Source organism: Pinus tabuliformis, chromosome 6, assembly GCF_031772625.1.
Source record: "Pinus tabuliformis cultivar Carrire ecotype Pingquan chromosome 6, CPIR1, whole genome shotgun sequence".
In the NCBI taxonomy this organism is placed as follows: domain Eukaryota; kingdom Viridiplantae; phylum Streptophyta; class Pinopsida; order Pinales; family Pinaceae; genus Pinus; species Pinus tabuliformis.
The window spans coordinates 229,422,033-229,440,656 of record NC_142292.1 but is presented as its reverse complement, the minus strand read 5'-3'; positions in this window follow the sequence as shown (position 1 = coordinate 229,440,656).

Sequence of the window (18,624 nt, the reverse complement as noted above, 5' to 3'; positions counted from 1 at the left end):
AGATCCATTCATGCACTTTTATATTTAGCATTACTTCTTCATTCCACTGCCATGCATGAGTTTCCTTCACAATTTATATTGCTGTTCATTGATTTTATGTCACAGGTAGCTTAGGTTGAAGCATTCTCGTTTTGGTGACACTCATAAACAATTTGTTTCATCTGCACTGCTCCATACCACTCCATTACCTTCCTCCTCTTGTCAACCACACCTAAAGCCACTCAGCCACTCTTTGTTCAGCTCATTCAACCTCCAGCTCTACTGTTACTCACATATCCCCCATCTACTTAACCTTTCATAGATACCATCCTTCCATTCACCAACCCACTCCCTACACTCACTCCCTATCCCATTCTTCCACTTCTGAGCCATCACCAGCCTTATTCCTACCTTACACATCTCCCCCTACCATTCCATCACTCCTCCATCACTTCAAACACTCACGATAGGTCATCCTGTAGCCGTTTGTAGACATCCTGTAGAAACCAGAGTATCCTGTAGGATCCCCTGCAGACATCCTGTAGGAGGCCACTCACTCGGTTGCTGAGCTTCTGAACGTGAGGAACCTCTGTGGATGGACGCTAAGGATCACTAGGGACCTCTCCTAGCCTCCCCAACCTTTCCCACGCTTTCCTTCCTTCTTCATCCCATCTGCACAACCAAACCCTAGTTAGCACAAAATCACAATCATTCCACACACATAAAGGAAAATTACAAAAACATGTCTTTTATGATGCAAGTAGCTTAGATCATTGCATTTTCACTTGTTAGAGGTAATGGCAGCATTGGTAGAAGTTTCATTCAGATTCTTTGCATTTTAGAGGTTAGACTAGTTAAATTAGGGTTTCCTAGGTTTACATGTGTTGATTTGCTTTCAGTTCATTTTGTCAAGTAGAGTAGCTTTCCTTTGAGAATAGCTTTCGTCCATCAATTAGCAAGCTTCTTCTGAGAGCCTATAGAAGTTGGCTTGAGCCCTAGCGGACTTGTGCCAGCTGACCAAGTGACAGCTGCGACAAGAGCTAGTACTTGTGCATACAGCACTGCCGCTTCCAAGTTTGTACGAACTACCGGGTTGATAAAATTAAGAGACATGAAGCCCCAGGAGTTGTAGCATTATTGCTACAATACTGGAGCTCACCACCTGCATGCTCATAGTTTGGCTACATTTGCAAGCACTTGTAAACTTCCTTTTGAACCCCAGCATTGCTTTACAGCCGAGGTAAAACACAAACCTTCTGTCCCAAACAATGTCAAGGACTGGCAAGTGTTTGAGGATGATACCCATATAAATCAATTTTTGACTTTGCAGCAAGAATTTTTAGGGCTAAACATTGATATGGAGGCTGCGAGTGACTCACAAACACCAGGTGAACAGCACCAAACAAGTATTTCACCTAAAACAGCAAACCAAATGTTACATCCAACCATTTTTAACAAAGAAAACCTACAAGAACTTAAACAAATCAGTAGTGAGGAGATAGCTGATAATGAAGCTGAAATTATACAACTGAAAGACAACTTCCTTTCAACAGGCCTCACTCCCTTGGAAGACATTTTCGACTCAAATGATATTCTCAGGAAGCCAAAATTGCAGCCCCTCAATACTACCATTGAAGAATGCAACATTGGAACTGTTGAAAAGCCCAAGATAATAAAATTGTCTGCATCCTTACCTCCTGATGAAAAACCTAAATACATTGACCTCTTCAAAGAGTTTCAAGATGTCTTTGCATGGGGTTATGAGGATTTAAAATCCTATGACACCTCTGTTATTCAACACACTATCCCTCTCAAGCCAAATCAAAAACCCTTTAAGCAAAAATTGAGGAGAATCAATCCTATGCTTCTCCCAACAATGGAGCAAGAGGTACAAAAAATGTTTAAGGCTGGCATCATAGCACCAATCAGATTTTCTGATTGGGTTTCAAATTTGGTTCCTACCAGAAAGAAAACTGGCGAAATAAGGCTTTGTGTTGATCAAAGGAACTTGAATCAAGTGTCCTTAAAAGATAATTACCCCTTACCCAAGATGGATCACATCTTGCAAAGAGTAGTGGGGGCCTCAAGAATTACTTTACTTGATGGATTCTCAGGTTTCAACCAGATCCTAGTTCACCCTGATGATCAGGACAAAACAACATTTACAACCGCATGGGGAACCTTCAAATATGTAAAAATGCCTTTTGGATTGAAGAATGCAGGGGCTACATTTCAAAGAGCAATGGATATTGCTTTTGCTAAAGAGATTCATGACTTCCTTGTCATTTATTTAGATGATCTCACACCTTTCTCAAAATCTGACCAAGAACATTTGAAACATCTAAGGCAAATATTCATAACTTGTAGGAAATATGGAATTTCTTTAAATCCCAAGAAATCCATGTTTGGTTTAGAAGAAGGTAAGCTATTAGGTCACATCATTTCAAAGGATGGCATTAGAATTGACCCAGATAGGATACAGGCTATCTTACAAATGCCCCACCCTAGAAACATCAAAGAATTACAAGCCTTCTTGGGAAAGATTAACTTTTTAAGGAGGTTTATCCCAAACTTAGCAGAATTGATCAGATTACTGAATAACATGCTAAAGAAGGATTCAAAAGTGAAATGGACGGTAGAAGCAAATCAAGCTTTTGAAGGTATAAAATTGGCCCTTACCCAAGCTCCAGTCTTAACAAATCCTCAATTTGATAGAGAATTCATCATTTTCTCTTTTGCCTCCCAGCATACCATTGCTGTTGTCTTATTACAGAAAGATGACGAAGGAAATGAGAAACCCATTGCTTTCTTTAGTAGAGCTCTTAGAGATGCACCTCTGAAATATCAAATCATGGAGAAGAAAGCTTATGCTTTAGTCAAAGCCATCAAAGACTTTAGGATTTACATCCTATACTCCCATGTTATAGCTTATGTACCAAGTCCCATTGTGAAAGACATACTTACTCAAGAGAACTTAGAGGGCAGAAGAGGAAAGTGGATTGCCAACATCTTTGAATTTGATATCGAAATAAAACCTACAAAACTGATTAAAGGGCAGGGTTTGGCCAAACTAATGACAGAAGAAAACTTTCAAGCCTTAGACATTAACCAACTGGACAGTGAACAGGAGCTGGCGACTCCAAAGATCAACGTAGCCTTTGAACAATCCCCTTGGTATTCTGATATATGTTATGTGTTACAAAACCTGTGTGCTCCCCCAGGATTGTCCAGAACTAAATGTAGGTTCCTAAAAATGAAAGCTTCAAAATTTTGTGTCATGGGTGGCAATTTACTTTGGAAAAACCATGAGGGTATATTGTTAAACTGCTTAATTGAGAGTGAGACTAACAAAATCATGGAAGAATTTCATGCAGGTGATTGTGGTGAACACTTGTATTGGAAGTCCACTGTGGATAAAATACTGAGGGCTGGTTACTATTGGCCCACCTTGTTCTCTGATGTTAAAAGGTTTTCTACCTCATGCCACAAGTGTCAAATATTTGAGGGAAAGAGAAAGTTACTGCCACTCCCTTTAAGGCCTATTGCAACAGAGAGACCGTTTCAGCAATGGGGCTTGGATTTCATTGGGGAAATTCATCCCTCATCTTCAGGCCAACATAGATGGATCCTTACAGCCACAGACTACTTCACCAAATGGATTGAAGCCATCCCATGTAGACAGGCAAATGATTCAACAATCATTCAGTTTTTGGAGAATAACATATTGTCTAGATTTGGCTGTCCCAACAAGATAATAACAGACAATGCTGCTGCTTTTAGATCCAAGAAGATGGTGAACCTCTGCCACAAATTTCATATTACTTTGGGCCATTCCACTGCATACTACCCTCAAGGCAATGGCCTAGCTGAATCATCAAATAAAAGCCTTGTGAACATCATAAAGAAGGTGTTGGAAGAAAATAAGAAGAATTGGCATAAGAAGCTTGTGAATGCCTTATGGGCAGACAGACTAACAACCAAGAGGTCCATTGGGGTCAGCCCATATGAGTTAGTTTATGGATTAGAAGCCAAATTTCCTTCATAAATAGGGGTACCTGTCATGAAGTTACTCCAAGAAAGTCAAGCTGAGCCAAATGACATGCAGAGAAGGATCAATCAGATAATATGTCTGCAGCAAACCAGAGATCAAGTGTATAGCAGAGTTCAAATCCTACAAGAAAAGCTGAAAAAAGCCTTTGACAGAAGAACTAAGGCTGAAGATTTCTTCATAGGGAAAAAAGTGCTTAAGTGGGATTCAAGAAGAGAAGACAAGGGTACGCACGGAAAATTTTACTCCCTTTGGAGAGGGCCCTTTGTCATACAAGCACTACAGGGAAATAACACTTATTTTTTGGAAAATTTGGATGGCACTGACCTAGGTGAAGGTCCTGTAAACGGTAGGATGTTGAAGCACTATTTCTAATACTTTCCATGTATATAACAGGGTTTCCCCTTCTGTACATAATCAGCTGTATATATTTTCTTTCAGCATATAAATAGTTCAGTTTGAGAAGTCACTATAAATAAGCAGAAAGGGGCTTTACATGCCAGAAATTCCACAGAGGTAATAGCCTCCAGTTTTGAAGTACAAAGAGAGAATTTTCAAATTTTGGTAAGAATAGATCAAGAGCCAAGGCATTCTGACCTGCTGTTCTTGGTCTTTCAAGAAGAAAAACCATCCCCAAGTGGAGCCACGGTTAGCTACCTATACCAATAGGTTTCATTTTTCATGATTGGCATGGGAAGTGCTAATATGATCTACTTTGGTGATGCAAAGATCTCATATTCTGATGGAAGACACACATTTACATTTGGTTGATGCTGCCCTACTTCTCAATGGGTGATCCAACAGCCTAAGCTGGGTCAGGCCATGTTTCAATTTTTGTTATAGATTAGAGAAACAAGTCTGTCCAAACAGTTCAATCTTGGCAGACAAAGTAGTTAGGTAGAGAAATAAGGTTACCAACTATTTAATCTGGGGCCTTGGAAGTAATAAGGTTAGCCTTAGATAGAAAATCAAAAGAAAAGCCAAAGGAAAAGAAAAGGCACCCAAGGGTTTTCAAGTCCAAGTGCACCCTCCTTGAAGTAACAAAAAATGCTAGGAAATAGGCAGGGTAGGCAGTGGAATGTTGCAGAAAGCTAAATCCAAGTACATCACTTGGAGTAAATCAAAGTGGCCATCAACAGAAAAGGCAAGAGTAGTGGCCTAAGTGGCAAAGTGCTAAAGTCATCACTAACTTCCCTCATTCCCTTCAAAGTTTCTTACTAACCTCCCATGAGGACTGCAGGATCTGCCTGACCAGTCCTCCTTGTGCTCTTCATTTATACAAATTTGATGTCATAAATGACTTCTTTCTTTGAAAAGAAGCCACATTTCTTGTGTAAAAATTCTTTTCATTTTGATCTACTCCCTGACTAAGTTTGATTCCCAAAAAGCTTAGTAAACACCATTTCCCATTCTCATTCCCCCCAGTACTAACTACTGACTGTATCTACACTAAATCCCTTATGTTTCCCTTCCCCCTACTATTATAACACCATGGTGTATAAACCCCTAAACATGTATAATATCCCCCCTTGTTAGCACTATAGCTAAATAAATTTGTTTAAGGGAGACATTAGTCCACCAGGGACTATGGTCAACCCTGTCATGGGATTACTCTAGCCTCTGGTTAGAGTAATAACCTCCCCCTAATCCATCATCTCCCCTCTTTTCCTAAAGAATTTCATCAAAGAGCCCCTTTCCCTTCACTCAAACCTAGCCATAACCCTTATTCCCCCAATAGACTAATACAAAACCCACCGAAATCCCAATACCTAAAGTCCCGCGTCCCAAATATTAAAATGAATATTTTAATATGCGGGCGGGTCCCCCCCCAACATGCACGAACGGTCGGAAACTCCCGCCAGCCGTTCATCTTCTACCGCCCCAGATCTAACGGTGGGTGGTCAATATCAGATCCCGACCCGTCGCCCTTTAACGTCCAGGGAATGGCGGTATTGGGGGCCGTACCCAGGACGCGTCGCAAGCGGCGGGGTTGTTCGGGGCCCCCCTTCCCGATACCGCCTTTGCGCAAAGGTGGTGCGGGGAGACCGCTTACCACCCTCCCCGATACCGCCCCTCCACTGTCACCTCGGCCCCCACGTCACCATGACGTAATGCCACTCCCCGCACCCCCGCGCCCCGTGGACCTCCACGTAACCCTGCCACCGCCTTCGCCCGCCACCATGTCCAGCCACGCTGGCCTCCAGCTCAGCGTCCACGTCACCCTCCGTACCTCGGGCCCGCCATGACGTCATGCTGACGTCATTGGTGGAAAAAGCGCCAATGACCCTTTTTGTCCAAATTTGTCGTTAAAAACGCCCAAACTAGCCGTTTGTTGTCATTGTCACGTGAAAAGGACGCAACCATTGTTAACCGGTTCACCGCGAAATCGCCTCCGAGCCATCAAATTCGAAGTTGCGGCTGCCATAACTTGTCAATCCAGTTGCAGTGAGCTCCCCCCGCTCGGCCCGAAGACGTTCAGTGCTATTTTTCCAGGTATTCACCGCAAGTTCCTTGTTTCGCCCCTATGCATGCCATTTCTAAGCGAATTCTCCAATAAGCATCGGTCAAATCCTAAATTGCACACTGTCCACTACTTAATTTGCAATTAAATCAAACCACATTGCCCCAGCTCCATGAATTTGACATTCAAACAATAATTCATGGCTTGACAATTACAAATTTAGCCCCGAGTTGCTCGGCATTTTTCCCTTTTGCCGGGTGGAGGCCCAAGTCTACATGTCACCAAATTGAAGCCCGCACACCCTCTGCAATCATCCTCATCAATTCACAATCCCTGTGAATTTACCAAAAAACAGCAGAGACAAGTCTGCCAAGCCTGCTTATTCCACTTTGAAGAAAATTTCAAGCATTATCTACAGTGAGCCAGTCACTTAAGCTTTGAGGAACCTTGCAAACCATTGCACTCACCTGGTTCGAATTCAGACTACATAATGGCTGCTCCTGCGCCCACAGCCCTCAGTGTTGCTCCTATAAATGCACCAAATAAAGACCTGGAGTCCTTGCCTCTTGCTGACAGGGACTACCTGATCCAAGACTTTGTGGGTAACAAGGACTTTTTGTAGACCTTCAGGAAATTAAGATATGACTACCTGAATGGCCAGGATACATATGGGATATGGGAGTCAAATCTGCCATACTACTGTCTCCCCTCTGTCAATGTTTTTCCTGAGATTATTTGCCTATGTGCTGAAAATTATGATGTGCAGCACAGAGCTATTAAGTCTCCATCTGGGAGCATCCTCTTTCACATTAATCCTGAATCCATCAATAAGATGCTCCACTTTGATCAAACTAAGCTGTTGTTCCCTTTTTCCATGAATTATCTGCTGGACACTGGTGCCAAGATGACCAGTGAGGATATTCAGAAGATCACCAAGACATTTATGAGACCTGAATGCTAGCCCACAGGGCCACCTCCCTACTTGGATGTCTATTTTACTTAGGTAGGCAGACTATTGCTGGACATGATTGCTTATGTGTTGGGATACAGAACCAGTGAGCATGTGGATGGAACAATGCTGGTATTGTTAGCTGCTTACAGCCCAGGCCAACCCCCTGCCCGCAAATATAACTTTGCCAAGTTCATAGCTAACAAGATTCATGATCAGTTGTGCAAAGTAGACAGACAGGGCGTCTTCAAGTACTCATCCTATCTCTACCACCTTTTCATGTACTATCAGTCAGAGGTTTTTCCATGCTACATCAAAAAGCTGGATTATAAAGGGGAAAGAAGATCTGTTATCTTCTGGACATCTGTCTTTCACGAAGTCCAAAATTCACCCTATTCCTATTGTGAATTTATTGATCAATTTGTATACCTTGTCTCTTGCTTATTGATGAGGTCCCCTCCTCCCAGAATATCAATTGAAATACAGAAGGTCCTGCAGCTCTCCAAGAATTACAAAATAGGTGATTGGTACCTATATGAGGATCATACATTCATCAGAGTCTTTGGCTGTGAGCTCTGTCTATACAGGCTCCCAAAATATGTGCCTATGAGGATATTTGCCTTGGAGTATTATAGGCAGTTAATTCACTCTGACCTCACTCACTTTCACAGCTCCAAAAAGAAAGCCCATCTCAAGTTCAAGCACCACTTGGGCCCCTTCATCATGAATAAAAAAGAAGGATGGGAAGATGTTGACCTAATCCTCAAAGACAAATACAAGCTATCACACAGTTTCCGGTGGGTCCCTTACAACCCTGAAGGCTTCATTACTGCTAGAAGAGTCAAGTACAGGCTACTAGGTTATAAGCATTGCAAATATCCACACATTGAAAAATATTCCAACCAGCAAGAATGGCAGCAGGATACTTTAATTGAAAAATTAACTGAAGAAGAGATAATGCAAAAGAATGTCAAGGAATTGGAAAAGACTCTTGACCTAGATTCTGTGCAGCAGGTACCCTTCAAACGACCGCACTCAGCAGGAGAAGGGACCTCGGCCTCAAGAACTGCACCAGCCACACAGGCACCTTCTACAGCAGCACTAGGTACAGACAAAGGGAAAGGAATAATGGGTGCTGAAGAAGAGACAGTGAAAGAAAAGCCTGCCGCTTCAAGTGAGCAGCAACAAGGGCAGCAACCAGAGTAGCAACAAGAGCAGACTCCCCCTCCACAAACTGAGCCACCAACAGCTCCAATTTTGCAGACCCCAGTACAGGAGGAGAGGGGTACGAAAAGAGACAGAGAAGAGTCCACTCCTGCTAGTGGATCCTCCCAACAACCCCAGACCAAAAGGCAAAGGGCTGACTCCCTAGAGGTAGAAGACATCACTGAAGAAGTTCTTGACAGCTCAAGGAAAGACAGGGAGGGCAGCCAACATACAGGTACAAGCTCCTTTCAGCAGGAGCAGGGATTACAACTTGGTTTGGAGGTGTCCTCCTCCTCCCAGCAGAGCAAGAAGCCCAAAAGCACTAAGGCTTCTTTCAAGCAAATCAAGGCACAGAATGACTTGCTAAGGGTGGAAGTCTACAAACAATTTCTAAATGCAACACCAGCCCAAAAAGAAAGGCTAATGTCTGTATATGACATTCAAGAGGAGAAGATGATCCTCAACCATTTCAAACCTACAGTGCCCCATCCAAAATCAGCGACAGATTATGTGAAGACAAGGGTGGAGGTCCTAGCCAAAGACATCCATCCCATGGACCAAATTGAACTCCACAAGCAAACTGGAGAGATGGTCTATGCAACCTTGGTGGACAGGGCAACCATGGCCCATGAACTAAAAGAGTCACTGAAAAATACCAACATTCAGTTGGATTTTGAAATAATGTCCTCCCTAGCCAAAGACAACAGAATAAAATCACTTGAGGACATCATTATCGACCTAGGACATGATCCTAAGGATCCAAAGGGTGTAAGGGCCCTTATGAAGAAAAAGGAGGATGACCTCAATGCACTAAAGAAGAGGTTAAAGCTACTGCCCACAGAACACCCTCAAACAGCAGAGCTACAAAAGGAAAAACAGGTCGATGAGCAACTGGACCTCATAATGCAGCTAAACCAGAAGGTCCTCGATTTGGAGAAAGAGCTTGAAGGGGCATTACAAGGTAAACAGGGAGAGTCTACTTCCCAAGCTCCTCCAACTACTTCAACCACTGCAACAACTACAGAGGCAGCAGTGGCTCCCACAACAGAAGCAGCAGCAACAACAACAGCTCCAGATTCCAGCACAAGCGTGGAAGAATTGACTAAGGCCATTAAACAAATGGAGCTCCAAGCAAATGAAATAAAAGAGGCCAAGGAAAAATTGGCAGAATTAGATGCCAAATATGATAAATAAAAAATGACTGTGGCAGAACAAGGCAGAGAAATAAAGGCCCTAAAAGAAAAGATAAAGGCCTTGAAGAAAGAGCTGAATCTGGAAAGTGCCATGGCTAAAATAAAAAGAATTCTATGGGCCAAAATTGGCCAATCCATCACTAAACAATGGAGGTCAATTAAAACTATACATGAGAAAATGGATTTAATTGGCCAAGCACAGACAGAGATTCAGAGGGCCAAAACAGTGCTGGGAGACAGACCTGAACAGGCCAATAGAATGGTAGATTTTTTGAACAGGCAAGAAAAAGAGGAACTGGCAGCCATCGGCATTGTCAACAGAACAGAGGCTGTCCTCATAGCTAAAAAAGTACTCACTCTCAGGAATTATGTACAAACTGTGGAGAGGAAGTGCTATGAAATACAGGCTGAGGTGGATGAGTACCAACTCAAAATGGCAGCACTACAAACAAAGGGACTGCCCAGCCTACTAAGCGGTGTAGGAAGACTGATCTCCCGAGACCAATTTACCAACAGGATGGCAACTGATATTGAAAATCAAATCACTGCATTTGGCAGTACTTCTGAGGAAACAGGGCCTCCAACAGGACAGAGCCTATACAATAAACTTGAAGGTCTGTTTTTTATTGAAAATGAGGTAAATCACCTTTTTGAAATTCCTCCAAATTTTTACAGATATACAGAGGCCAATGAAACTTTAATAAAGATTCGAAGACATCAAATGCCTAAGGAAGATTGGTGGCAGGCAATGCTTCAAATTTTGCCACGATAGCCTCAGTTGCTCTGTCACTGCTAGCTCCAACTCACTAGAAGACAAACAGCAAAATAAAGTCAGCATTTAAGATAGCTGAAAGGTGACTCAGCATATGGACAATGACAGCTAGCCCAAAGGATAAGAAAATACGCAAGTTTTGGACAGCGTACCCTCAGCCGACTCCAACAGCCACCAAGTCAACAGTTTCATACTATTTTGGACTGCTAAAGCACTGAAGAGTTATTACAGCATTAACTTTCTCAGCTACAAAGCTCCAAGAGTTGGCATAACATTAATGAGCCATTAACTCATTTCCTTGATATTTTTCTCATGTAAATTTTGTATATATACCCCCCTTAGCAACGCATGAGGGGTTGGTGATTTTCACTCTGAGGCAAATGTATTGTATACTTTCAGATTATCTAATACAAAGGGCTGGACCAGCTCAGTGATTTCCTGAACATTTGATGTCTTGCTGATGACATGCGTGTTGTTACAGAATTCTTGTGCTGTCTGATGGAATAATAAGTTTTTCTCAATCTCTGTTCATGTTTCACTAATCTAGCAAGAGAGAAAAGGGATAGTGCAGGATATGTTTGGTTACACCTTGTGCTCAATCTTTTATTGCTGTAAATGTTTTCTTCATAATTAACTATGGACATGAATTCTTAATTGCTCATGTTTTTTCATTAATTCCATAAATATGAATGTTATCTAGAAAATTCTTCACTGGTTCTAAATAATATTCTCACTTTTTCTGCATATCAATTTATTGGAAGATTCTTAATTGCCTTTCATAAACTGGATACATCACACTCAATCACAATTTCACAGCGTTGTTTCTCAGACACTTATCTGGCTCTGCAGCATCACTACTGTATCAAAACAGCACACCAAACAACTAAAGGACCAATGACTCCATGCCCAATGGCCTAGAACATTCTAGTGAGCACATATATATCTTGACTGAAATCATCATCCAACAAAGTCCAAAAACAAACCTTGAGTATCATAGATAGCCTAAAATATTACATAAACAAAGCTAAAAACATAAAGAGAGATCCCTCTCTGGTCATAGGTAGGCTAGAACCTGTGACCCAAAGATTGGTTAGTGGTTACCTTGGCCGTATTCGCTTGGGAGTCAAAGGGAACAACCTGAGTGTTAACACTACCAAGACCATTCCGGAGCTGCTGCCGCTCAGCATTTGACTACAACCAAGCTCCTCCATCGTTATAACACCAGGTATTTACCAATTCTCCGACTGCGCACTCTGTTACGTCCTGCATTGATTAAAAACCAGGAAATTGACCATTTTCACCTGAGAAATAGGCCTGCTACACCTTGAAACTAAGTTAATTCCTTTTTTAAACCGGCCAATTGTGCCCAATTACACCCCTGTTGCTCTGAAACGGGCTGTAATTCAGCAAATTACTTCACCTACCACGCAGGACGGTATTTCTCCCAAAAATAGCCGAAATTCAACCCAAATTCATTTATAAAACATGGATACACCAGTAGCACCTGTTGCCCTGAATGTTTCTCCATTGAATGCCCCTCAGAGAGAGTTGGAGTGGAAACCATTAGCAGATCAAGATTACCAAATATCAGAGGAAATGCTAATGCATAGCAAGTATCACATTCACTTGCTAAATGAATTGAAACTCAAGCATGATAGTGGAATGGATATATTGGGCATTTGGGACTCTTTCCTCCCCATCTTCAAGCTCCCTCATGTCAACCAGTTCCCTGACCTAATCCACCGATGTGCTGACTGCTATGACCCCACTCAGAGGGCTGTGCTTGACCCTTCAGGCTCAGTTGTTTTTTATGTCACCCCTGCAGCCATCAGAGAGATGCTGAACTTCAAGATTGATAAGAAATTAGTTCCTTTGTCACTAATGGATCTGATAAAACAAGGAGCTAAACTGACAGATGCTCAAATCACCAAGATAAATCAATTGTTCATTGATTCAACCTCTGAGACCATGAGGTACCCTCCCATTAACCATGTATACCTGAATCAATTGGGCAGAGACCTTGCAGATATGATTAGTCCCATACTGGGCTATAATTCAGTAGAATTTGTTGATGAAATTGTGCTGGTGATGATGGCCATGTTTTCCCCTGGTAAGCCCCCAATCTGTTATGACTACGCCACTTACATCTCCAATAAAATACATGAGCAATTGATAGACTTGGCAAGAGAAAGGGTGTTCAGATACACCTCCTATATCTACCATTTAATCCTATACTATCAGGATGAGAAATTTCCTTTTCCTGTGAAAAGAGTGGATGCACAAGGCAATCCAAGGTCGGTGGTCTATTGGTCCTCTGCTTTCCACTGCAGATCTTATTCCCCATACAGTTATTGTGAGTTTATAGACCTTTTCATCCACCCAGCCATGTCTCTGCTTCTGAGCTCACCTCCTCCAAGACTAACTGATGAGATGTAGAGGATTCTTCAGTTGTCCAAGGTATACAGCATTGGGGATTGGTATTTTTACCAAAACCACACAGTCATTACAATATATGGGTGTGATTTGCCCCCATACAGATTACCCAGATATGTGCCTATGAGATTGTTTGCCCTCGAATATTTCAGGCAATTTGGGAATGCTGATGTACTCCATTTTTCAAGCAGGGGCAAGAAAGCACGGCTTAAAGTTAGAAATCAATTAGGCCACTTCATTTACAATAAAAGGGAGGAAGGTTGGCAAGAGGCAGATAGAATGCTGGAAAGCCTTGGCTTACAAACCAGTTTCCTTTGGAAACCATACGACCCCACTCATTTCATAAGCTTAAGAAGGATCAGATATAGACTGGCCAGTTATGGTCACTTGAGGCTGCCTCACATAGAAAAATATGCAAATCAACTAGAATGGAGGGAAGGCACCTTAGAAGAAGCTACTACACAAGAAGAACTAGCTCAAAGAGGAATAAGAAATCTCCAAAAGTTGGCTGACTTAGAGCTTTGTTCACAGGTATTTTCTCTTCCAGGCACTCAAGTGGGAGCAGCTGCCTCATCATCTACAGCTCCACAAAAGACAATCCAAGCCCCAATCACAGCAAAGACTCCAGCCAAGGATAAAGGCAAGGAAACAGAACAGAAATCAGCCCAAGAAGAACAGCCTGAAAATCATCTTGAACAGCAGGAAGAAATGGCAGAGGCTCCTGGTCCTAATGATGAGCAAACGCAAGAAAAGGAGGCCTCAATGTAGATATTACAGTGGAGACTTCGGTGCTCCAAACCCCTACAAATGAAGAGAGGGGTAAGAAGAGAGAAAGAGAGGAACAGACTCCCCTTAGCACCGCAACATCACAGCAAGGGGAAAAGAGACAAAGGCTCGATCCTTTCTCAGAGGAGGAGATGCCTTTTGGTCAAACACAGATGGGTCCCCCCAGCACAGAGGTATCAGCTAGCTCATTACAACAAGAACAACAAAGAAAACTTGGAGGAGAGGTCAGCTCCTCAGGACAACAAAGAAAGGGTGAGTCTAGCATAAAGAAACAATTCATAGACATCAAGACCAGAAATGAGCCATTGAGGTTACAACTATACAACCACTTGTTGAAAATGGCTCCTACAAACCAGCAGAGGTTGATGTCTGCATATGATGTGCAAGAGGGAAAAATGATAATGAGCCATTTCAAGCCCACAGCGCTGCAGCCACAGTCTGCAGCTGATTATATAAGAACAAACTTGGAAATCTTGTCCAAGGAAATCCACCCAATGGATCAAATTGAATTGCATAAACAGACGGGTGAGATGGTGTATGCTACCCTAGCAGATAATACATTGACAAATTATAGATTGTAGAATTCTTTGAATAATACCACTGCACAATTGGAGTTAGAAAAGGCATCCTCCCAGGCTAAAGACAACAGGATAAGGTCTTTGGAGGATATAATCATAGAGCTTGGGCATGACCCAAAGGACCCTAAAGCTATAAAGGAGCTGCTAAAGATAAGAGATTCAGATATTGCAGCTTTGAGAAAGATGGTGAAGATCCCAGCAACCTTTCACCCCCAAACAGAGGAGGTTGCCCAGCAAAGAAAGGACCAGGATGTAGCAACATTGCTGGTAACACTGCACAAACAGTTGGTGCAGACTGAAGAAAAATTAGTAGAGACAGAGGTTACATTGCAGGCAGCCCTACAGTAGAAAGAAGGAGGCCAAACATCTCAGCTCCCTCCACAAGTAATCAACCTTGAGGAACCCCCTCAAATTGTCATTCCTCCTACAGAGCCGATAGTTGAGACAGCTCCATCAACATCAACACCAGCACCAACATCAGAGCAGGCTCCAAGCCTTGATATGCAGAAGTTGATGAATGAAATTAAAGTCCTAGAAGCCCAGATGGCAGAGCTGAATGAAGCCAAGGAAAAATTAGCCACACTCAATGAGAAACATGATAAATCTAAGCAACAGGTGGCAGAAAAGACAAGGGAAGTAAGGACCTTGGAAAGAAAAATCAAAGAGCTAGAGAAAGACATGGCCATGGGCAAAGCAATAACAGAGCTCAAGAAAATAATATGGGCAAAGATTGGTCAATCAATCACAGACCAATGGTAATATATAGAGACCATACATGAGCAAATGGATTTTCTGGGCAAGGCTTATACAGAAAATCAAAAAGCCAGAGCTGCTCTAGGAAGTATGCCAGATATAGCTACTAGAATGATCAATGTGTTGAACAACAGAACTGGCATACAGTTAGCAAACTTGGGTATCAGAGATAGAACTGATACAATTTTGATGATCAAAAGGGTACTCACCCTCAGAAACTATGTTCAGGCTCTAGAAAGAAAGTGTCGGGATATTCAAGCAGAGGTAAATGTTTTTGGTGCCAAGATCACGGCATTATATGACAGGGGACTCCCTATGTTACTAAACAGCGCAAGAAGGCTATCTTCTCATGAGCAATATGTAAAAAGAGTCAACAACTACATCAAAGATCAGTTGACTCCCTCATCTAGCACTTCAGAAGAAACTGGGCCGCCCACAGGACAAGAGCTGTATGATAAACTGGAAAATTTGTTTTACATAGAACATGAAATCAATCATCTGTTTGTAGCCCCCCCTAATTACTACAAATATATAGATTCAGATGAGACACTCCATAAAATGCAAGGCATCAGTTGCCCACCGATCAATGGTGGACATATATGATAAGGATTTTGCTGTGATTTGATAAAATAAATTAATCAAATGCGTTTTACAGCAAGCAGAGAATGAATAAAGAAATCACAGATCAGCAGCCACAAGTCAATGATTGTAGGTTGGCATCCCAAAGGCATCAGGCCCTCAACGTGTCATCTACAGTAGCCATCGTCAGCAGAAGCCATCCAAGAATTAAAGCAGCCAGCCCTTGGGCCCAAAAGTCATCATCAACTGAAAAACAGCAAACAGCTGTTATATGCCTTTACTACAGGCTTTTATTTTTGTAATAACTTCACTGTACAAAGTTGGTAGAGACAGTTATTGCTCAATAACTTTCATTCTAGATATTTTACTTGATATTTTTGTATAAAATCTCCCCCACGCAGTTGATTCAGGGGTTGTTGTTTCTTGTTAAAAAAAGGAGAACTCGGCTGTAATCTCTGGAAGAATAATACAAAGAAAGCTTGGAGTTTACAGAAATTTGGTCTTACTGATGCATGCTGTTTTGGAACCATTGAATGCTACAGGATTCTAGTGCTATGGCTTAATACAATAAGTTTTCTCTATCTCTGTTAATGTTTTGTCATCTGTTTAACTCATATCTCTCATATGTTGCTCTAAATTTAGGAAGAAAGAAAAAGAATAGCTCAGGATTTGTCCATGGAGACACCCTGATTTCAATCTTTCTTTACTATAAATGTTTTCTACGAGCTCAGCTGTTTAATTGGAATTCTTAACTGCTCCAATAGAACCTGAATCTTTCGCAGTTCCTATTTAGTAATTCATGTATGCTACTAAGTAGAAATTGCTGCTCAAATTGTTACCACACTGTCTGTAATTCCATCTCCCACTGTTTCACTCACTAATCAGAAATTATATTAAGAATAGTCATCTAGCCTTGCAGTAAAACTTTCTCCATCACAGGTACCAGGACAGTCTCAGATTTCTGACTCCAAATGCCCAATGGACTAGCATCTTCCAAACATTCATGCCCTTCTCACAACAACAGTTCACAACCAAAACTTCAAACAAAAAACTGAAACTTAAAACTAGCCTAAAATCTTCACAAAACAGAGCTAAAACTTAAAGAGAGAGCCCTCTCTGATTACAGGTAGGCTAGGACCTATAATCCAAAGCTTGGTTAGTGGTTACCCCGGCCGTATTCCCTTGGGAGTCATAGGGAACAACCTGGGTGTTAACATAAATGGCGACTCCACTGGGGACCTGGATAAACTTTGCAACCTCCTATCTGATTCTTAATGTTGTAGATAAAGCCTGAGTGACAGCCAGATAGCCTTAGAAACTGCCTCTACTTTGCATTTGCAGGAGTATATAAAAGCTGCCTCAGTCAATCTTTATTCAGTATTGAGTTTCATATAGTTGTGCTATAACTGACCAGTCCTTGTCAAAAGATCACTACCTCCTTAGAAATTCTCACAGAGAAAGTTATAGAAGCTGGCTCCTAAAAAGAAAACTCGTTACACAAGATCAAACCCAGATCCTGATCCAGCGCCTGAGTTTCAAAATCCAAACTTGATTGCAAGAATCCTCAAGAGACACAAATCAGAAGGGACTTTATCAGATTCAAGTTCTGAAGCAGGTCTCCAAACCGACATTCCAACCCCTGCCAAGGCTTCTTTACATCCTCATACAACTGGCCCACAATCTCCTAGCTCTTCATCCACTTCACAAGGTATCCTTTCAACCACTCCATCAACTACACACACCCCTTTCATCCCATTTCCTCCACTTGTCCCATTCATCCCTATTTTCCCTATTGTCCCACCAAACATGGCTAATAGATATGCCCCACTACAGTTACCAGCCAATCCAGCTCCTATGCCTCAAGAGTACCAAAGAAAGATCTCATACTTTGATGGTACTGGCTCTTATCCAGCCCTTCAACATACTAAGAAAATGCAGGACTACTTTGAAAACTACGAAATAGATGATGATGGGGTTAGGATGAAAATTTTTGTGCAAAGCCTAACAGGGGATGTAAGAACATGGTTTAGGTCACTTGCAGCAAACTCAATAGCTGACCCTAAAGTCCTCTATCAAACCTTTATCAACAGATGGGAGAAGAAGAAGGATCCACTTCATATTTTATCCGAATACAATACAATTAAAAGAGGTCCACAAGAAACTGTACTGGACTACTGTGCTCGGTTTAACAATGTATACAATGCTATTCCCCAAAATCTTAGACCCCCACCGGATCTAGCCTTATATACCTTTCCTGATGGGTTTGATTCAGATATGGCATATCAATTAAGGGAAAGGGCTCCTCGAACTTTAGCCGAAATGCAAGATATAGCAGTGAGTGTGGAAGCCAACCTGATAGCCAAGAGAAATAGGACAAGAACTGAGAGAAAGACAACCTTTAAAGAAGAGCCTTCAGGCTGGGATCAAAAACTGGATGCAATAATCACTGGTATGCAGAGATTAGGTGACAGAGTAGAATCAGTTGAGAGGAAGTCATCATGGGAACCACCACAGAATAATCCTATTAGGAATCCCAATTTCAGAAGAAACCAAAATCCTAATGTAGGTAAAGCAAATTCTGAACCAGAGATTAGACCTCCGTTCCAAGAAAATTATACAGAAGCATCCACTTCTAATGAACAAATAGATGACACCCACATTAACCTAATGGGCCTGAATGATGAACAACAAGTTTTTCTGAGTCAAGAAGATCATAAGGATGATGACATTAAGCAGTTCCAAACCAAGTCAGGTGATTCATTCGACTTTAAACAAGGCTATGACACAGCTGTTTATGAAGTTCATAAGCAATACAAGCTAAGGAGCAGAACCATAAATGTGACACAGCCTGAGAAAACAAAGGACACTCCACTGCCTAAGAAAACCA